At 44.0% G+C, this 22,325-nt stretch overlaps 1 long non-coding RNA gene across 1 annotated transcript in view; it reads right to left on the bottom strand.

Annotated features, from left to right (window-relative positions):
* Window positions 1–827: 827 nt before the first annotated feature.
* Window positions 828–22,325, bottom strand: part of LOC308472955 — a 33,373-nt gene continuing 11,875 nt past the window's right edge. The window contains exons 2-4 of the long non-coding RNA XR_013983815.1: window positions 18,065–18,160; window positions 3,740–3,819; window positions 828–1,864 (exon numbers count right to left, since the gene is read on the bottom strand). This is a non-coding gene — a long non-coding RNA (uncharacterized lncRNA). The remainder of the gene's footprint in view (window positions 1,865–3,739; window positions 3,820–18,064; window positions 18,161–22,325) is intronic.

Raw genomic sequence — 22,325 nt, 5'->3', positions numbered from 1 at the left:
AATATTATATGCAAGCTGTTGCTCTCTTTCTCTCTCCCTCCTTGTCGGTAGTGCCAAGAGTTTCTGGAGTTTATAAGACAGGCATAGGCAAACTCGGCCCTCCAGATGTTTTGGAACTACAACTCCCATCACCCCTAGCTAACAGGGACCAGTGGCCAGGGATGATGGGAGTTGTAGTCCTAAAACATCTGGAGGGCTGAGTTTGCCTATGCCTGTTCTAAGGGCATCTTGACATTCAAGGCAGGGGGAAATAACCTCACTCCTAAGGCTTGAAAACACATTGGTGGTTCCATGGGAAGACGGTTCAGGAGTGGTGCACCATGACTGAACTTGCAGCACACATCTGTGCCCTGAACATGCAGAACAATTTCATCCTGACACCTCAGTGTTCTCGAGGTGGGGAAGAGCTCTGTTTGTAAATTATCTGAACTGAATGCAGTGGGAGGCAGGATCATGTATCCCTTCAACAATTCCTGAAGTTTGAGGGTTCCAATTTGTGTGAAGAGGATTCTTCATGCAGTTGTATACCCAGTGACATTTTAGATTACACTGAAAGTACACGATCTTATTCCCTTCCATCTATTAATTCATATAACAACGGAAAAGGCCTTATTGTTTTTTTCCATCAAGCAAACACTCTGCCAATCACGACGCTGAAGTTTTTTTAAAAACAGTAGACCTAGTTCTGAAGACCTCTAATGGAAAACATATGTAAATATTTTCCCTACCTTCTCCCACTGCAAATACAGAGCTGTAGTTGTGAAAGATAGAAGCACACACATTCATTGAATCAGCTTAATATTTTATTTTTATTTATACCCCACTGCACATAATCTCCTCATCATCATTACGTTAGCAAAACAGGGCTTCCTAAAACATGAGCCTTTCAGACATGCTTGAAATAAAATCTATTGTGCATTTGCTGAAGCTATGGGAACACAGTGTGGTATTGTAAACACCAGTTGGTCATTTCCCTAGAAAATCTACTCTTGGTTATCGTCAAGAACATTTGTGTTATGTTTCTTTAAAACAGGATAATTTCTGAGGGCCTTGCCAGGCATTTGAAACCCATGCTTTTGTCTGGTTCTGACTTGCTATTTTCAAGTTGAAGAGCAATTGGGGAAACACCTACTCTGGTTCCCACCGCGTTTCAAAGGTGATAAAATCTTAACCAGAAAAAGAAAAAGGGAGAGACCCTAATCTTTGCTATTCCTTGAGGCTTTCAGTATTATGAAACTGAAGCCTATTTTCCCTCATCTGAGTATCTTCCTGAACCTGCTTGTCCGCCTAACTTTGGCTCCTGTCTGTGACCTTTTTCTTTCCACCCTTTTCTTCTGTGTAGTGTCTGAGGGACCTTTTGTTCTTCTGTCAAGTCTTTCTCCTCAAACTTTTAAAAAAAGTATTTCCCCTCCATACCTCATGGTGCCTTCTCACTGATTATGAATCACACCTTTGCACTTGGATTTCTTTTGAGTGATACTAAAAGGCAGCCAACAATCCCCCCATTTGTCTCTGAACAGAATTTTTCTGAGATGTGAAGAAAAAAACCACCCATATGTCAAATATGATTAACTGCTTTTTCACAACAATTCCAGTAAAAATAGACATTGCACAGGGACCAAATCCTTTTGGTTCCAGTGTTCTGAACACTGAGAGCGAGGAGAGAGGGCCATAGATGGACCCTGGACGCCTTAAGTTTTATTTATTTAATACATTGCATTTTAAAAACATTCTTCAACTCCAAGACCTCCAGAATTTAAAATAAAATACGGCATATAATCACGAAACCATCGGTTAAGCAGTAAAGAGCAGTAAATAGTTCAACAGGGAACAACCAGCAGCCAGCTCAGTAATCTCCAAAGGCCTGAAGAAGAAATAATAATAATAATCATCATCATCATCATCATCATCATCATCCCATGAGGGCACAATTGTATCTCTACTGGGAAGAAACTCCACAACTGGGGTACCATAGTGGTGTTTTTTGATGGCACCCTTATTTTTAAAGGGTAAAATGCTGTTTTTAAAAAGCTGAATAGTGCAGCATGACTTGGCAAAAGAGAAACTTTGGGGAGTGCAGAAAAGCAGTTTTTAATGCTTGGAAAGTGAAATAAAGCCAAATGGGAAAAGATTGTATCTCCAAGTTGGCCCAATATAAAACTGTGGAAGGTTGTAAAACTGCAAACAACCAGTCAAGTTCTTAGTCACTGATTATTGTACTGAAATAAGTCTGTTGCTAACTGTATCTAGCCATGCATCTGTAAGAATACTGCCAGTGCAAGAACAGGATAGATTTTTAAAAGAGGTTTGACAATCAATTGAAAATAAGGCTACCCACAGAGTTTCTCCGATCAGAATTACTGTAACAAGGTTACAGGCATCTTCTAGCTGAAGCATGGCCCTGTCCTATCTTGGATCCCGGATCCCTTCATCAGTGCAGGCAAGAAAACAACCTGTTAAGAAGGGGAATGTAGTAAACATTTGGGAGGACCTCTCACCTTGAGAGAAGCCTCCCCCCCCCCATGTCTTACCTCAAGGGCTGGCCCTACCATTAGACAGAGATGGCTGCAGTGGGGAGGAGTTGTAAGACAGAGAAGAGTGCCATATCGCCAATGGTTGCCATATGTCTGGAAATTTCTGGGATTCGGCTGCCAGAAACAGTGTCTGGGCCGAAATTGCTCTAAGTGCAGGTTTTGGTGAATTTCCTTTAAAATAACTCAAAAAACATCTCTCAACAACTTTTCCCCCAAAAGCTCTAATATAGCCTGCACTGTGTCCCCTAGTGCAGTGACATAGTCTTCAACTGCCCTGAAAATGCTGGGAACATCACGGAAACCCTTAAGCCATCATGGCTTCTCATGCAGAGTCTTGAATTCCCATCTTTGTTAAGGTATGGTAACCGGAAATGGCTGCACACTGGTAGAAGCAGGGAGAAGAGATAATTGCTGACTGAGGGAAGAGTCTTGGGCTGGGTCTGAGGGAGGGAGCCAGGCAGGCAGGCTGATGGGCTGGCCGGCCGGTGGCATAGCCATAGCTGTCTACATTTCCCTTTTTTTAAGGGAAATTCCCTTATTCCGAATAGGATTCCTCGCAAGAAAAGGGAAAAGTTGACAGCTATGGGCATAGCAGCAGGAGGAGTAGCAGGAAGAGGAGGAGAAGGAAGAGGGAATTAGGCAAGAGGGTTACCATCCCCACCTTGGGAGGCTGCGACTCTCCAGCCTGGCAGGCCCCCAGCCAGTTGGTTGTGCTAAATAAGAACAAGGAGGAGAAAATAAGCCAAGTCAGGCTTCAGGAGAAGGTGGCGGCTGGAGAAGCAGGCCCTGGGGTGGGGAAGGGTGTAGCTGGCAGGGTGCAGACAGGTCTGTGGAGGACTGGAGTTTGAAGGGTGGTGGGGCAAGGAGGTTATGGGGGTCAAGGGTGGGTGCTGGAGCTAGCTGGACTTCGGCAAGGGGATTGTCCGTATCATAAACACTTTAATAAATATCTTAAAATATTTTTTTTAAAAAAGCCCTCACCCCCCAGCAGTGATACTGATGTAGAATAGAATGGCCCTGTTTTCATCTGAGGAATATTGGGGGGTATGCAGTGATGAAGTGCAGTGATGAAGTAAGAGTCAACGGTGAGTCTGGTTGGCTTTAGCATGTGGAATGGAGGTAGAGGGTGCCATCTTGAATTCAGAAAATGTTCTGAATTGGTTTTGCTCACCTTATGAACAATAGCAAGGAAAAGGCCTTCTCACCATAAAATTAGGAATGACTGTGTCATCAGCAGCAAAGGGGCCAATTCTCTCCCTCCTCTTCGCATGTTTGAAAGTTCAAGCTGTAAATGGCAAACACATTTCAGACGTTGTCCTCATTTGGTAGACATCTCACTGCTCTACTATAAACAGTAGATCAAAACTAGTTTCTGTTACAGAGCTTTGTGTACCGCATCAGTAATACATCTTTATACTGCAGTCCTGCCCTGTTTACATTTAAATGTACAGCAGAACGCTGCAATTTAATTCTATTTAATTGTCATTCCCTAAAAAATAAAGGGGGAGGGAACGATGCAAGAAATCGGAGCAAATCTTGTTATCCACCAAGATAACATTACTTGGATAACAGATGTCAAATGGATCTGAAGAGAAATCAAAATAGCTACCGACAGTACTTCAACTTTTTTACTTGTCATATGGAGAATAAATCAGGGAACAATAAATTATGCAATGTCTTGAAGGCAGCTCTCTAAACGTCTCTTGACTCTAAATGCTAGGTATTAGGTTTGGAAGTAAATGTGATTTATGGTACTGTTGTTGATATGCAGTCAGGGACCTAACCGCCGGGCCTTGCCGTCTCTGCTTCAGTCAAAGCTGACTCTTTGAAGTCCAGAGTAGTTTGTGCCCACACTTTCCCTTTTCCTCACGCAAAAAGACACCTCTGCATTTAAAGTGGTCACAGGAGTGTTTTGCTCCAGAGTCCGCGGCACAGTGTGCAAGTTGTGTTCTGTTTGGAAGTCGCAGCCAGTGGAAAATGCTGTGGCTTCTTTGCTAAGTACCCATGCATACTGTGACCCCATTCAGTCAGTAATCTGAGAATGTACACTGATCCTTCTGTGTCAAGCTTCCTCCTTGGGGCCTGATCCAAAGATTATAGTACCGTGCGGTGAGAGCTGCAAAACATATTGAGGCACCCTTGTGATGAACCAGAAACAATTTATCAGCATGCTTGCCTTTTATAAGGTTGCATCCAATGTTGCAGAAAGCGGGGCTCCATTGGTCCATGTTCCTCTCCTCTTGTACTATCCCCTCCAGATCTGATCTGGAGGGTCCCTCAACCTTCTGGAGCAGATTTCTGACAATTGGGCATGCTTGCCAGGGCTGGAGGCGAACTGGAAGGCCAGCCACATCTGGAGGACACCAGTTGGGTGCATGAAAATATAAAAAAAAACCCAAGTACAGATTGGAAATTCCTGGAGAAGTTAACCTTTCTCTCCAGCTGTGTGAAGAGCAGAACAACAGCTAAGACTCCTCAATACTTGTTTAGGACCTGCATATTGTTTCCAATTGTCCTTTTTGCATCTGGTCCAGCCCACCACTGGTGTGTGGGCCCTGGAAAGTCATTCATGCGGAAATTTTGTCCTTGGGCTAAAAATATTTCTCCATCCTTGATGTAGACAATAAGAAGGCAGATGGACCAATGGATTGGTTTGGTGTAAAGCAGCTCTGGGCGTCTCTATTGTCAGAAAAGAGGAGGGGGGAATTGCATAACCTAACAGCAAGCAGCAAATATGAGAATCATATGCAACAATTTTTATTGTCCTGGTATAAGCCGTTTGGATAATAATACACCATTTGTTCTTACTTATGTCAGGGCCCGTTTGGTTGGCAGCCCCCTCGCTATGGCCTTAGTTGCCTATTTGTCAACATTTGGCTTATGAAATAGCTAAGAACGCAAAGGGAGGTATGAAAACTATTGTTTAAGGCCTGCCATATTTGGGCGCATCACCATTTTATTATGTGAAATGCAAGACAGAGTTAATAATTCCCCTCGTTTTCTGTGATTAAAAATAAAATAAAATCCAAAAATGATTTGGACTCACAGAACAATGGAACACAAAGAAGCTAGGCTAGGCATACCTGCAAGCTCTTAGCTAAAAGGATGAACCCATGTACAGATGACCCTCTTATAAGCATTCAGTGAATGTGTGAAGGCAATGGGAATGCGTCCGCAAGCCATGCTGCCTTGCCACACGCTTAGTGTGGCCTGATCCAAGTGAACAGGAACCCTGAGTGGATGTGGAAGTGGGAATGAGCAATAAACTCAAACATCCTCTCCTCTTCATCTCCTTCCCTCCTTTTCTCATGTGCCCAATAAACTTCCTGGTTTGTTAATAAAGCACAGATTTGCCCTGACTTTGAAACGTTTTGACAAACCGACTTCAGCTCCATACAAACCAGGATTACAAACCGGGATCAAATCATGGGAAGCCTTCTTTGATGTCAAGCATGTGAGAAGAGGAGGCCATGAGTGTTTGACCATGTGTGTTCACACACTGTTGAACTGACAACAGTGAGTCAGAACCCTGTGTGAGGAATGGGAGTGGCAGTAGGTGTGTCTGGAAGGTGAGCAGAGTGGAATGAAAGTGGGAGGCAGAGGAAGGACAGTGAAGACATGGACATTGGGACCAGAGGGAGAATGAAAGAGTCATGTTCCAGGCTGTGGGTCCCAACAGAGAGAGATGGAACAGAGTGGAAAGATCTGAGATTATATTTAATTTCTTTATAAAATCTAAAGTATGGTGTTTTTTGCTTTGGGGCTACTATTCTGTGAGATGGTATATAAATTCAATAAATAATAAGAATAATAATTTTAACTCATATGTGAATTTATGCAAAATTTATTGGCTCATTGACTGACGCTCATATAGTTAATCAACTATTTCTTTTAATCTGGTGACAGCTTTACAAATCACACAACTGCAAATGAAACGAATAATGGGTTTCAGCCAATCTTCGTCATACTCAGAGTAGACCCTTTGAACTTATTGCCCATGGCAACTTAAGTTCATTCATTTCAGCGGATCCACTCTCAATAAAACTTAAAGGAATACAACCCAATATTGTTTTGGGCTAGTTAGGAAATAGTTATGGAATTTATTTTTTAAAAAGGTAAAGGACCCCTGACAGTTAAGTCCAGTCAGATACGACTCTGGGGTTGCAGTGCTCATCTCACTTTACAGGCCAAGGGAGCAGGCGTTTGTCTACAGACAGTTTTTCCAGGTTATGTGGTCAGCATGACTAAGCCACTTCTGGCGCAACGGAACACCGAAACCAGAGCAGGGCACCGAATAGCCGTTTACCTTCACGCCAGAGCAGTACCTATTTATCTACTTGTACTTTTTTTTGGCGTGCTTTCAAACTGCTAGGTTGGCAGGAGCTGGGACCGAGCAACGGGAGCTCACCCCGTTGTGGGGATTCGAACTGCTGACCTTCTGATTGGCAAGCCCAAGAGGCTCAGTGGTTTATTTACCAACATGTATTTATTGGTTCGGGACACGGGTGGTGCTGTGGGTTAAACCACAGAGCCTAGGACTTGCCGATCAGAGGGTCGGTGGTTTGAATCCCCACGACGTTGCTCGGTCCCTGCTCCTGCCAACCTAGCAGTTCGAAAACATGTCAAAGTGCAAGTAGATAAATAGGTACTGCTCTGGCGGGAAGGTAAACGGCGTTTCCGTGCGCTGCTCCGGTTCGCCCGAAGCGGCTTAGTCATGCTGGCCACATGACCCAGAAGCTGTACGCCGGCTCCCTTGGCCAGTAAAGCGAGATGAGCACTGCAACCCCAGAGTCGACTGGACCTAATGGTCAGGGGTCCCTTTACCTTTATACTGAGCATAAATGTAGGCATTATATATATTCTTTTCTGAGTTTTGTATCTGGTTGAAGTTTTAAATAAAGACAGAGGAAATTGGGGTTTTATTTATTTATTTATTTATTTATTTATCTAGACTAGCATAAAAAAATTAAAAAGCTGCCATGACAAAATAGCGTTCATTTCCTATAGAATTTGCAATGGTTGCTGTCTTAACTGTGACTAATATTCATTGGTCTCAGTAGACATATTCTGTATGATTGCATTTGAAAAGCATTCTTTTGCAAAGGGAATAAAACAAAAACAACCCCCTCCCAAAAGCGTATCAGAATTCAGTTTGCTAGGACAAGGGACCTTTAAAAATAAGAATTTAAAAATGTATTTAATCAGATGCAAACTCTGCATTAAAATGAAGAATTCCACGCCACTCCAAGTTTCAAAGACCCTGCTTTAACCCTGCTGAAATATAAGCCGCTGGTGGTAGGTCGTATTGTTCCACAGCAAACCTTACAGGCTCATTCCAGCGAACGTCAGCTTCCAATTAAAAAAAGGAAAGAAAAAAACCCCAGACTGCATCCTATCCGTCAACAGATTCATCCCTTCTGCTTTGGGGCAACCTGTCTTCCTTGTAAACAAGCTTTCAAAGATCTAGTGAAGACAGACAAATGTCCAAACAGAGATAACAGAAACCAATGTGCCTTAGTTGTTTCTCTTGTAGTCTCGGGAATCCATTTTGGCAGGGGACCTGTAAGCATTTGTCTGAATGAATAAAGCTGCCATGGAGCCATTTTCTTTCCACATAACTTACTTGTTTCTCTTTCTCCGCATCCAACATGCCACAGTAAGCCTTTCTGATCATTTGGGGGGTGGGGGGAGAATTGGAGATATTTCGTAACCAAGGTACCAGGCTTTGGAACAATACAGAACCAACAGGCTGTCAAAAGCAATGTTTGCTGTTTGGCCCAGGTTTTACAAATACCATTAAGCTGAGTTATTGGTTTGTGTGTCCTTACCGCCTATTGCCCCCCATCCCCAGCACCCTCCCCCAACCTGCCTAGTTCTCAACAATAATGCTAGATGGCACTTTTCTTGTTATAGCTTCCTTGTGAATTGCATTTGCTTTCCGAAAGGATCAGCAGCAATTTTGTTTCAAGCAAAATGGAAACAATGTCCATTGTTGTTGTTGCTGTTGTTTAGTCAGTGTTTTGTAGCCTCTTCATTTTACCTCTACCTGGCCTTGTAGCTTCTTGAGCTCCTTGTTGTTGTTGTTTAGTCATTTAGTCATGTCCGACTCTTCGTGACCCCATGGACCAGAGCACGCCAGGCACTCCTGTCTTCCACTGCCTCCCGCAGTTTGGTCAAACTCAGGCTGGTAGCTTCGAGAACACTGTCCAACCATCTCATCCTCTGTCATCTCCTTCTCCTTGTGCCCTCCATCTTTCCCAACATTAGGGTCTTTTCCAGGGAGTCTTCTCTTCTCATGAGGTGGCCAAAGTACTGGAGCCTCAGCTTCACGATCTGTCCTTCCAGTGAGCACTCAGGGCTGATTTCCTTAAGAAAGGATAGGTTTGATCTTCTTGCAGTCCATGGGACTCTCAAGAGTCTCCTCCAGCGCCTTAATTCAAAACCATCAATTCTTCGGCAATCAGCCTTCTTTATGGTCCAGTTCTCACTTAATGTCCATTAATGCCATTTAATCTCACTGGAGCATTAAGGAAGCCCATGTTTCCAAACCTTTGTGAAATCACACCTCCTTGTAAGTGTACTATCCTTTTGTAAAAGTGTCTTGAGCCCCTTTTAGACCTTTAAATCCACAAGGAATGACTGCACACGGGGCTGGAATGTGGAATTGCAGTGGCAGGCCATGCTCACAACCTACATGTGTTCATCTGAACACCAGAACAGTCAATGCTCATAAAAGTATACAGTGGTACCTCGGGTTACATAAGCTTCAGGTTACATACACTTCAGGTTACAGACTCCACTAACCCAGAAATAGTACCTCGGGTTAAAAACTTTGCTCCAGGATGAGAACAGAAATCGAGCAGTGGCAGCAGTGGGAGGCCCCATTAGCTAAAGTGGTGCTTCAGGTTACGAACAGTTTCAGGTTAAGAACAGACTTCCGGAACGAATTAAGTTCTTAACCTGAGGTACCACTGTATATGCAAAGCTTCTTTTCTGACACTGATATGGGCATGTGGAGGTTTTTTTGGGCAACATTATAAGGAGATGAGTGTAAAGAGCCAAAACATTTGAGAACTAAGCTGTTTGAAAACCAAGGTACGACTGTATGTACAAGCACAAACACAACCTGAATAAACATTGTTTGAAATACCAGACCCTCCAACATGTTGAGTCCCAAAAGCAGGACACATTTCTGAGGAGATTTCACCCCTCCCATACCCAAGAATCTCCTGATCATCTCCTGATGGTCTCTGCTGACTCTCCAGAGAGAAGGAGGCATGTCCTGCCTATCTACTTATTCTGCCCAGCAACATATCTGTGTGTGTGTGTGAGAGAGAGTCAGTCAGTCAGTGTATCGGAGAGAGTGAGAGTGTTGGAGATCCTAGAGATAAGATTGCTGTTAGAGCAGCTGCAGACTCTCAGTGTAGCATTGATTTATGCTTAGAATATTCAGCTCTGTATATAGTTTTGTATCATAGTTGTAGTTATAGAATAAAAGGAAGATATTCTACAGAGCTGCTCTCCGAGTGGTTTATACTCTGCAAGACTCTGCAAAACTCTGCTGCGCAACGACTGTATTATTGAGACAGTGAATCCGGTGCTCTCAGCTCTGAGCTGTGAGTCCACAGCACTGTGACCGTTTCCTGTGAGAAGGAGGTCTCTGGCGGTGCTACCCAGCTCGCCTAGCCCAGTCGGGGTTGAGGTGCATGAGTCCAGTTGGCGCACTGGCTCTAGGGCGATGCTGACAATTTCTTCCTGTCGGTGCTCTCATGTAAGTCACATGATCTGCACAAGATCACAGAGCCTCAAAGACATGATTGGGGTGGGGCGTGTTCTTATGGCACCCAAAAACATGCATTTTGAGGTCCTGTGTGAGATTGCGGCCCTGAAAAAGGCCTCAAATAGCCACCATGCTCTCGTGGGGGGAAATGGGATGTTCTGGGGAGAACCAACTTGAGCTCATTGGAGAAAAGGTCGGCTATAAATGTAATAATAGCAATAGTACCAAGTAAGCAACTGTAGAGTCTTACAGCCAAATCTGAAAGAGGTTTGCTCAGAGGTCTCACAGAAGTTGACAGGATCGTTTTCCTGCTACGGATGCTCTAGGTTGTAAGTCTTGCTGAAAGGAAAGGTCCCGCATGAATCCAAAGTCAACTTTCGTGACACATCTAAAGCTTCAATGTTTCTCAAGTGTTTTCTAAAATTTATTTACCGGTAGTTTCCCAGATAAAATGGCACAAGTGCCACTAGTCATTACTACCTTCCAAAATGACCCTTTACAATTCAGCTGGCAGGGACTGTTTGTGGACAGGCACTAAATTTGGCCTGGACTTATTTAGCCACACTAAATACAGCAATTTAGATGGATAGAGTTTCTAGAGAATGCAGGGTTTCTGTGAAAACGCTATATTTAAGGTAAAGTAAATTGTATATCCCGATTTGGAGTATGCAAACGTTACACACTCCTTAAGTGATGGCAAACAGAGCCTTCTCTGTGCAATTACTGCAAAAGCCACCTTCAATGTTGCAGGTGTCCCCAACCTTTTGGGCCCTTGGAGCACATCTAGAAATCCGAATGTTGGAGGGCACCAGAAAATGCCCAGCAGTGGAAGTGGATGCTCATAAACACATGCAGCAACAACAACACTATAGGCAATATACCTCCATAAAACAAAAACGTCAGGCTACCCACCATAAAAAACACCACAAAGAGCAGTCACCCCCTGAAAAGACAGACACCTGGGGGGTGGGGGTGGGGAAGCAAAAAGAGAGACAGGCAGTCTAAAAAATGCATACAGAACACCCCCCAAACAAACATAAGCACACACCAAATCACTTCTCTCAGGTCACTCCCATAATTTCCCCAAAATGTAGCAGTAAAATAGCCGCATTTATTTATTTATTTTCTGAAGAAGGGGCAAGACAAAAGTCCATGCCTCAAACTGTCCCTCCCTGGTATTTTCTTCTCCTGTCTCTGGGCTTATATGCAGGCCAAAGGCATTCTGGGAATGGGATGGGAAAGGGTGGGATGGGTTGGAGACCTGCCCTTCTCTTTTCATCCAGCCAGAAACTGACCAAGGTAAAATAAAATAAAATAGAGCCGCCACTCCTCAAAAATATTAAGAAGGTGCAAGGGGTCTCAACTGGTACCAGGGGGTTATCTGGGGTGCCATGGCAGCCCAGCTACAACTTTGGGGATCCCAACCTTAGTGGGAGTAGTCAAAATAAAATGTTATTTTAGACATTACTTCTTGAAATCTCATTTTGTCTGATCCTGCCCCCTCACGGATAGCTACTCCCTGAATGACAATCACAGCTATTTTGAGATGTTCATTAGGGTGATGCTCATTCCGTGAACACATAGGTTGCGAGGGGAGCCTGAAGCTGCAATAACCCCCCCCCCAGGTGCATTTGTCGAATGTGTGAATGAAAGTCTGCAAAGGGCACATAGAATGATCGAACTGTAGTGTTGGAAGGGACCACAGGGATCATCAAGTCCAATCCCCTGCAATGCAGGAATCTTTTGCCCAAACTGGGGCTCAAACCCATGACCTTGAGATCTAGAGTTTCATGCTCTACGGCAAGGGTGGCCAACTCCCAAGGGACTGTGATTCTACTCACAAAGACTGGCAGTGATCCACCCCGTTTTTTGTGGTTCAGGTCAAAGTTGTTGAACTTTTTTTAGGGAAGAGGTAGGAGGGTGAAGGGTGAAAACGTTGAGCTTCTTTGGGGGGAGCTAGTGATCTACCAGTGATCTACCAGACGTCCAGTGATCTACTGATCTACCTGTTGGACATGCCTGCTACGGGAATAGAAATTTTAAAAATGCACAATACAGAGTCACTGACGTCCAAGCTACCACATCACAGATAAACATATTGGATAGAATCCTGCTGATGCCCTTGCATTCATAGAAGGTCTTTTGGTCCAACAGGGTCACTCAGTAATGGAAAAGGATGGGAGTAAGACCATTGATACATCTGTACCTAGGGGTAAACATAACAGCAAAAAATCTAAGTCTATTTAAGGATAACTACGAAAAATGCTGGGCAGAAATCAAGAGAGACTTAGACAGTTGGTCAAAATTGAAACTTTCTTTGTTAGGCCGAATTGCTGCTATCAAGATGAATGTATTGCCAAAGATGTTGTTTTTGTTCCAAACTCTTCAGGTATTGGACAGAACGGAGTGCTTTCAGAAGTGGCAGAGAGACATTTCTAAATTTATCTGGCAGGGCAAAAAGCCCAGAATTAAGTTTAAGATTTTAACCGATATGAAAGAAAGAGGGGGCTTTGCCCTGCCAGATTTAAAGTTGTATTACGAGGCCGCAGCGTTCTGCTGGCTAAAAGACTGGCTACTTCTTGAAGACACTGACGTGTTGGATTTGGAAGGGTTTAACAATGCTTTTGGATGGCATGCATACTTATGGTATGACAAGGTTAAAGCAAATAAGGCCTTTAAGAACCACATTGTCAGAAAATCACTGTTTAATGTCTGGACAAAATATAAAGACTTGCTGGAAAATAAAACTCCAAGGTGGCTTTCACCTTTGGAAGCTAAGGCCCGAAAAAGACCCAATATGGAGGCTAAATGGCCTAAATATTGGGAAATATTAGAAAAAGATGGAGACAATTGGAAATTGCAGAGTTTGGAGAAAATGAAGGATAAAGTGCGAGACTGGTTACATTACGCTCAGATTAAAGAAGTTTTTAAAAATGACAAGAAACTAGGGTTCCAGGTGGAGAAATCGAAACTAGAAACAGAATTGTTAGAACCAAAGACTAAGGTACTTTCAAGGATGTATAACTTGCTGTTAAAATGGAATACACAAGATGAAATGGTCAAATCAGCTATGATAAGGTGGGCACAGGACATTGGGTATAATATTATGTTTGAGGACTGGGAAAGGTTGTGGAGTACTGGATTGAACTTTACTGCATGCAATGCTTTGAAAGAAAATGTAATGAAAATGATATATAGATGGTATATGACCCCAGTCAAACTTGCAAAAATTTACCACCTGTCTGATAATAAGTGTTGGAAATGTAAAGAGAGTGAAGGAACATTCTTCCACCTCTGGTGGACCTGCCCTAAAGTGAAGGCGTTCTGGGAAATGATTTATAATGAACTGAAAAAGGTATTTAAGTATACCTTCACAAAGAAACCAGAGGCCTTTCTTTTGGGTATTGTCGGCCAAGGGGTGGTAAAGAAGGACCGGACATTTTTTATGTATGCAACAACAGCAGCAAGGATACTTCTCGCAAAGCATTGGAAAACTCAAGATCTACCCACACTGGAAGAATGGCAGATGCAACTGATAGACTACATGGAACTAGCTGAGATGACTGGCAGAATTCGTGACCTGGGAGAAGAGAAGATGGAGGAGGATTGGAAGAAATTTAAGAACTATTTACAAAAACATTGCAACTTGAGTGAATGCTAAGCAGGATGCTAGATCATAAATAATTGAGCACCACTAACTTAGATGATTTAAGAAAATAAGTGAGATTGAGAAAATATAACTCTTTTTGAGAACTATAAGATTATGAAATATAGAAGGGATATAAGAATGCAAATAAGATAACAAATTGCTGGTAAAAAGTTATAACGATGAAAATGGGAGCGGGAGATGTGAGGAAGTCCAAAAAAAATAAATGTGAAACTATGTTAAGATATTTGTTATATTGTCTGTTACATTTATTCTTATTGTAAACTCCAATAAATATTATATATATATATATATATAAAAGACCATTGATACATCTGCACAGACAGGCAGTGGCTCCCTAGAATTGCAGAGGTCTCTTCCTGCCCCCCTTGGGATTGATACCAGGGATTGATGCTCTACCACCGAGCTATGGCCTACCCCCTGTAGGAGCATCTCCTGAGCAGGGTTCTAGCCCCAGGAACCCTGGATCCAACCAAAAGCATTTTTATGGGATTGAGAAAGGCAGGCAGGTGGGGGCCAGAGAGATGAGCTGGCTCATCAAGAGTCTCAGCGTACTGGTTGCCCTCCTGGATATTGGATGTGAAAGCACCAAACTTTTGGCTGGCTGCCAGTCTTCAATGCTGGGTCTTCATCTATACTCAACCTGTATATTTCTAAATAAACACCAATATTTAAAAATGCCAATAAACTTTCACTGGCTATCTTCAAGGAAATTGAGCCTGGGTAAGATCACCGAAACCTCTCACCTCTTGGAGAGAGGTTAACACTGTAATTAAAAGCTTGGCTCCCAAATGATTCCCAAAGTTAAAAGCTGATGTTCCAAACTCAAATTTGCCATGCTATTACTTTAAAGGGAAGAAAGTGTTATGTGAACATACCAAACATACTTCCACTTACCCAGCAAATTACTATTTCCCCCCGCTTGAGGTTCCTGACCACTTGCGATTGTAAATGTGACATTTATTATAGTAATTGCATCAATATATCATGGGATGATTTCTGCACTCTGCATGCGCCGAGAGTGTTTTCATTGATTTTGCCCCCATCAATTGTTTGGATGAAACAGGGGGATTTGTTTTGATTTTAAATTGCTTGATTGTTTGCACAGCTCGGCTTAATTAGCGTCTGTACAGCCATTGCAGAGTGCCGCATGTGGTGTTCTAGCATGATTAAATGAATATTAAACTGCCTTACAGGAATGTGAGGAGGCTACAGGGCATAAGGATGGAATTAAAAAAGGATTCTCTGAAAGGCTGAGTTGTGCAGCTTGCTATGATACTATGCCAAAGGAAAAACTTGAGAAAGGAAAAAGCAGTTCCTGGTAATGTAGGGCTTTGAGATCAGCTGCTGAGCGCTCTTCAAATACCTGGTGTTGCTGCTGTTTACAAAAGGCATTCCTAATAAAGGCACCTACCGTATTTTTCGTCCCATAGGACGCACCTAGTTTTTTTTTGGGGGGGGGGAAATAAAGGGGAAAAAAATTCCCTTCATTTCCCCCCCAAAACCAGGTCGGGGAACAGCGGGATGGCGGCGCTGCGCCTCCCCGCTGTCCCCCGAGCTTGTGGGGCTGGCCGATGTCTGCCCGAAGCGCGGGGCACTCTGCTTCAGCACGTCCCGCACTCCGTGCAGCAGGCTGCTATCTGCAGCGTGGGGAGCCCTGCGGGAACTCCTGCAGGGCTCCCCATGCTGCGGATGTCTGCCCGGCACGAGGGGTGCTCTGCTTCAGGGCGCCCTGCGCGCCGGGCGGCAGGCTAATATCCTCAGCATGAGGAGCCCTGCGGGAACTCCCGAAGGGCTCCCCAGGCTGCAGATATCTGCCGGGCGCGAGGGGCGCTCTGTTTCAGGGTGCCCGCGCGCCGGACGGCAGGCTGCTATCCGCAGCGTGGGGAGCCCTGCGGGAACTCCCACAGGGCTCCCCATGCTGTGGATGTCTGCCGGGCGCGCGGGGTGCTCTGCTTCAGGGCGCCCCGTGCGCCGGGCGGCAGGCTGCTATCTACAGCCTAGGGAGCCCTGCGGGAACTCCCGCGGGCTCCCCAGGCTTGCTGATAGCTTCCTGAAGCCTGGAGAGCAAGAGGGGTCGGTGCGCACCGCCCCCTCTCGCTCTCCAAGCTTCAGCAAAAGCCTGTATTCGCCCCATAGGACGCACACAGATTTTTCCTTCATTTTTGGAGGGGAAAAAGTGCGTCCTATACGGCGAAAAATACGGTACCTGCTAAACTTATAGATATTGTCTGATAGTTTTAGGAAATGATTGCTGGCACCTCCGTAGTGCATGCTTGGTTTGTGAAATGACAAATTTATTGAGTGAATTGAAAACTGCTGAAAACGTTTTTCTCCCTTGAAAAGTACAGACCCTCCCAAGCATCCCTGTTTTCCAGGGACGTCCTTGATTTAGAGATGCCATCCCATTTTCTGATTTGGTCTCAGAATGTCACAGGATGTCCCTATTTTCATTGGAGAAATGTTGGAGGGTATCCATCCCCCGAGCCGTCTGAAGTCAATCCTGTATAGGGAAGGCTTTTTAAAAAGTATTTAATGTTTTATTATGTTTTTATGTACGTTGGAAGCTGCTCAGAGTGGCTGAGGCAACCCAGTGAGATGTGTGAGATATAAATAGTAAAATTATCATTATGGAATGGGACATCCCTGTTTTCATCGCAGAAATGTTGGAGGGTATGAAAGTACATAGAGCTGGAGGAGGAAGTTGGAAGAGTGGCACTCTTCCCACTTCCTGTTTTTAGCTCTATGTACTTTTCAAGGCACAGATTAATTATGCTGGACTCAAGTTTTGCCCCATTCCCTGAGGAAATGTTTGTGTGTGTGTGTGTGTGTGTGTGTGTGTGTGCTTTCTCTCCCTCTGCCTCCTAGGAGGCAGCTGATTCAGGGAAGTGGGGAAAGAAATGGCCAGAGGGGCTGAGGCCCATGCCACTCTCTCAAAAATCCAAATGTTCCTAAAGGCCGAAAAAGGTTGGAGACCTCTGGCTCATGTGATTGGATAGCATCTGTCGTCACAAATAGTTGGAGAACCTTTTTATTCTGCCCATGTCTTAGTTAACTGAAAGGTTGATACCCCCTTCAAGGAAAACTGGACCGATGAGTGATGCTGCCTTACCTCAGCCTTCCCCAACCTGAAGTTATTTTTACCGATCATAATTCAATATTTATTTATTGTAATTGTTAAGAGTTAATTTCTGTTTAATTATTGTTTGCTGATGTTTTGAGAGTCAAATTTATTGGGTACTAATATATTCCAATAGATTATTGAATATTTCTTTATCAGATATAAGTTGTTCCGTTTTAAAGTTATGTTTTATAAGGTGCGGTTCTTTGTTGTGCATTTTGTTGCTATAAACTGACTTGTGTATAGTAATATAGAAAAGCAGTATACAAATTAAAAATGAAACAATCTTTCCCCACATGTATGCAGTAGCATTGTGATCATCCCAAGTTAGGTGGGTGACTCAGTTGGCCTGTTCACCTGTTGGACCTTTTTGGGAGAACATCTTTCCCAGGGAGACTTACCTAGCTCCTCCTCTTATGTCCTTTCAGCATCAAGAGAAGAAGGTGTTGTTGTTTTTTGTTTTAAACCCCAGGCCAGTCTCCCCCAAATTGGTGCATTCCTGATGTTTTGGGCCCTAATTCCCATCAGCCCCAGACAGCATGGCCAGTTGTAAGGGATGATGGAAGCCAAAGTTCAAATCACCTAGAGACCACAAAGGTGGGGCAGGTTGTCTTATTTTATACCTCATAAAAGTAAGAGCTGTCAAGGTAGAGTGGAAACAAAGGGAGAGGAGAATAAAAGGGACAAGGGAGCTATATGTTTTACATTTATATCCTGTCCTATCAGACCTCAAATGAACCTTCGGAGCTGCTCGCATAAAATTTAATTCAGACGCAATTGAAAATGGTCTTAAAGCATCGTTAAAATCCAAGCTGTAAAATCAAAAACCCAGAAAGAGCACCAAACTCTCAAACATACTGCATCAGCAAAACTACAGCCGTTTTTGGCTGACTCCCTCAGAAGTTTAGAGTCAGTGGATGCAGAGAGCAGGTGGGACTCAAAGAAGTTAACAGGAAACTTACATCCATGATCTGCTGTTGTCTCAACAGTGAATGGCAGCTCCCCTTAATGAAGGATGACTGCTTGAGAGATGCTCCCCCAGGCAAGAATCAGAGGATCTGTGTGCACAATTCATTAAAAATAATAATAAAAAGCCATGAAATGTGGCAGGGCAGCAAGTTGTATAAACAGCAACACAATTGGGAATACGCAAGGGACCACTTGGGGAATATGATCGTAACTGATACCGAGACCTTGAAAGGCCGTTGTAAGTATTCGCATGTAAAGACTTTCACCTGTTGCCTTAAATCATTCATACCAAAGGCATGTCCGCTGTCGACTTCGACCTCGGGCGCAGGGCAGAAGGACATCAAAGGGTGTTAAGGGATCAGGTGGCAGGTAGGTAGCATGCTCATGTTCCTGAATGAAAGGAGCGTGTCAGTAAGTTGCAAAAACAGGTGGAGGGGAGACTTTAGCACCTGGGTACATGAGTGATGTCAGAAGAAGAAAAAGAAAAGAGAGAATTTCTCATTCTTTATATATGGATGTGAATACTGATGAGATGAAACTGCTTGCTGCTGAGGTTGGGTTTGAAGAATACACAACATGGTCCAGCCAAGACTGAACTCAGGAAAGCCACACTGATTTCAATAGGGTGAAGCATGGGAACATTGCAAGTCAGTTTTCTTCAGGCTTAACCTCAGACTTGCGCCTCTTTCTATCTAGGAAGCCTGCATTTTCTTCATTTATTCATGTAAAAGTTAGGCTGGCTTTGAATGGCACCAGTTGGGAAGTACCAGCAAAAAACAAACAAATGTGTTTCAGGAAAACACATTGTAAACATGTTGCCGTAAGACAGAACTCTACAGCTCCATCTGGTGTCACAGTGTTATAACACATTTAAAACACTTTAAAAATAATAATAATGTAGCTGAGTCCTAACATAAATAGTTTATTTAAAAGTTTCTTCCCGTGCCCTCCTTTGATGTTGATGCTCTCTCCTTTGGGCTTACCTGGCGCAGGTGGTAGTAACAGCAGTTCAAAGGGGACTGAGACCTGCCAATTTATTCCCCACAATGCCTTGAAGTGCCAAGCACAGTGCCACCCACGGCATTGTGGGAAATCCAACTGGAGGCTCACAGCTATGGCCAATCACTCTCTAGTCCCTCAGCTTGGAGGGCCCAGGACAGGTCTTGGCGCTCACAAGCCTTTCTGTGGCCCTGGGAGTTGTGCTATTAGGCTAGGTGATGGCAGTTTTCATTGGACCAGTTTCCAAGACTGAGATACAATCCTATAACCACCGTACATGAGAAGAAGCACCATTGGGCCATGGCTCAGTGGTACAGCACCTGTTTGCATGCAGAAAGCCCTGGGTTCAATCCAGGTAGGGTTGGAAAAGATTCCCTGCCTGTAACCTGGGGAGCTGCTGCCAGTCAGTGTAGGCAAAGCTGAACTGGAACGTCCAATGGTCTGACTCTGTACAAGGCATGTTCCTATATTCCTATGTTCACTGAGCAGAATGCACAGAATGCAGGAATCGCAGCTAAAGAATCCCCAAGTTGCTGAGTTTTATTTAAAGGCAATGGGTTAGTCTGTATTGGTGTATATAACTAGATCAAGCAGTTGCATGCACCGAGTTTTTGGGTTGTAGTTTTCTTTTGCATGGTTGTGGTTGTATAAATCAGATCACAACATTTCAGTATCTGCCTTTCAGTTTGGCTCCTTGGTATTCAGAATCCCATTCAGTAAGAACATTTCCTGTAACTCGGAATGAGGGAGAAGGCCAGGCTACAACTCCCATGAATGCATTAAATTATCATTTCCCCTAAACATAAGTAGCTGCAGAGTCTCGATTAGCCAAGAAAAACATTTTTTTCTTGCTCGAATACACACACAGAGATACTGTTCATTGGCAAAAAGTATGTTTTACAACACAATCCTGCACACGTCTACTAAGAAGTAAGACACACTGAGTTCAATGTGGCTTACTCCAAAGTAAGTGGATATAGGAATGGAGCCTATATGGTTTATTTGATTAGTGTTCCTGTAGCAGCCTGGAAAGCTATATATTACATAATATTATCTGTTATAAATCTGAAAGCCACTCTGTGGCTTGCAAAGATATCTGTCTGCACCAATTCTTTTTAAAAAGAAGTATATGTGTGTTTAATAATTCCTATCTCTTATGCCAATTATTAACCACTTTGGCCCCTTTTCTTTTCCCGCATGGCATATATGATCAAGAATCTTTCCAGTGTTTTCTGGAACCAGACCTAAAATCAGCATTTCAAATGCCACAAAAGAAAAGAGAAAGTCTGTGTTTTTACTCTTCTTCGAGTCAAGGAAACCATGAAGCACAAGATGATAAACAGAGCCTTGCTGGGTTTTCCAGCATCCTATTCTTACAGTGGCCAACTGGATGCTTATAGGAACCAGAGAAGGAGGACCTGAGTGTCACAGAGCTCTCCCAATTTGTGATTCTCTTTCAGGCTACTGTGAGAACAGGTTGCTGGACTAGATGCTAAGGAGTTCAAAATCTGGGTGCAGCAACAGAGGAGGTTTGAATGGGGGGAGGGGGAACTGGAAGGAAACCTGAAAGCAATTTGGAAAGGAAAGACCATTTCTAAGGGATTGAGGGAGGTTAACATGTGAGTAGGCTGCAACTGTGAGTCTTCTTTTCTTTTTTAAAAAAGTATCTTTTGGGGTGTCACCAGCTGGGGGAGTGGCTATCCAATGCAGCTGGAGAGCTCTTTCTTGCCCCAACTCTCCCTGCACCCCAACTCTTTTTTTTTGGGGGGGGGGAGAATGGTGGCCACTAGACAGCAACTGCCAAGAAGATTCCCACCTAAAAGATCTGAAAAATAATGCTGTCCAAACCTCTTACACGAAGTCCCCCATCTTTTTCGTGTTGAAAAGTCTCCCCCAAATTCACTGCTTGCAAATTGTTGGCATCTGTCTGTCTTGAGAGACAATGGGGTATGCCTTGGGGAGGAGTCAAACAGCTGCATTAGCAGCACTGAAGTGACCTCCCCAAGACACAAGCCTGGGCAGTGTGTTCTGGGACTCCCAGACGACAAAACCTCCTTCTCAGCCACACTGATGTGGTTGAAAGGAAAGTTGAGCAGGACGTTTGGCACCAGCTTGGCTGCAGGAGTTGCTAGAAGGAGCTATACGAGGCGCCATCCAGCCGTCTTAGGGACTACAGATTTGTGTAGGGTTTACTCTTTAGCCTTTTCTTCTCCTGAAGATATCCAGCAAGGCAGTGAAGGTTTAGGAGTTTTCCTTCTTCTAGGGCTACCTTCCCATGTTGACAAGCCCCAACTGCCCCTCACTTCCCTCTACAGCATGTCCCCTCTTGACCATTGGACCCACTTGTTGGGTGATAACGCCAAGGCTGGTGCCTTTCCACCCCAACGCAGTGTCGCCTGGGATTCATCACTCCAATGTCCCATCACGCTGATGTGACTCAGAGCCAGTGTGGTGTAGGGGTTAAGAGCGGTAGACTCGTAATCTGGGGAACCGGGTTCGCGTCCCCACTCCTCCACATGCAGCTGCTGGGTGACCTTGGGCCAGTCACACTTCTCTGAAGTCTCTTAGCCTCACCTCACAGAGTGTTTGTTGTGGGGGAGGAAGGGAAAGGAGAATGTTAGCCGCTTTGAGACTCCTTTGGGTAGTGATAAAGCAGGATATCAAATCCAAACTCTTCTTCTTCATATCCAAGGACATGAGCACATGACTAGCAGAGTCCAAATGGAAGCTGTGCCTTGAGGTGTAACATCTAAGCCTAAATTATTGCACAGAAAATCAAATGTAACAGAACAAAGAAAACATGGCTTCTCTCTCTGTCTTTCTTCCTTGGAGAAGGAACTGCAAAAGCAATAGCTATACAGAACGGAACAGCGTACAGGTTAAGAACTTAATTCGTTCTGAAGGTCCGTTCTTAACCTGAAACTGTTCTTAACCTGAGGTACCACTTTAGCTAATGGGGCCTCCCGCTGCCACCACACCGCCGCCGCGTGATTTCTGTTCTAATCCTGAAGCAAAGTTCTTAACCGAAGGTACTATTTCTGGGTTAGTGGAGTCTGTAACATGAAGCTTCTGTAACCTGAAGCGTCTGTAACCCGAGGTACCACTGTATCTCAGTTTCCGCTCACAAGACACCAACAATCAGTGCTGGAATGTAAACACAGACATGTGACATGCAACAATCCCACACATCTGCAGCACGGGAGGAATGAAATTCCCAACACCACTATGGGTCTTGTCTGCTCAATCCACCAGAGT

The sequence above is a fragment of the Podarcis pityusensis genome (assembly GCF_964106645.2).
Source record: "Podarcis pityusensis genome assembly, chromosome: 3".
NCBI lineage: Eukaryota > Metazoa > Chordata > Lepidosauria > Squamata > Lacertidae > Podarcis > Podarcis pityusensis.
This window is presented reverse-complemented; position numbering and strand designations above follow the sequence as displayed.